This window comes from Cryptotermes secundus, unplaced genomic scaffold (assembly GCF_002891405.2).
Source record: "Cryptotermes secundus unplaced genomic scaffold, Csec_1.0 scaffold1300, whole genome shotgun sequence".
Lineage (NCBI taxonomy): Eukaryota > Metazoa > Arthropoda > Insecta > Blattodea > Kalotermitidae > Cryptotermes > Cryptotermes secundus.
Genome location: NW_019741311.1, coordinates 16,327 through 16,926, shown reverse-complemented (window position 1 = coordinate 16,926; position 600 = coordinate 16,327).

Genomic DNA, 600 nt, shown 5'->3' with positions numbered 1-600 from the left:
ACAGAAGAGGTGCACAGTTTTGTGGCATTTCGGTTTCTTAGGTTTTAATGGGATTTGTGTGAATACTTCCCTGCAACCATTGCCACAATCTGTGCACTGACTGGGATGGCTTCACCTGGCTTTAGATTAGCTCTTCTGGCCTGATCCAATTTAAAAAGAATTGACAAAATTATGAATCTCCTTCCACATCATCTAGAGCAGCACTGGGGCCCACCCAGCCACCTATTTAATGGGTACTGGGGGCTCTTTCAGGGGAGAGGATGTAAAGTGGCCACTCATCCCCATTTAGTGCCAAGGTCAGGAATGATGGAAGTATACCTGAACTCCCCCATATGTCTTCATAGCATAGTGCATAATTAGTTAAGTACAGGGCCAAATTTACATTTCTACTATTGCCCATTGCATGGATTAACTTTTATAGACATTCCACCACACTGAAATATTTTATCGATCAGTTATTTTCTTGAAAATATTCTGTCTCTGCATAGTCTGGTGAAAGCTAACCAAAGTTGCAGAAGAATATACTCCCTTCATCTTCAGGTTAGAAGAATAAACCATGCAAGAAACCAGCAGGCAGCAATCATGCTCTATATATTACTC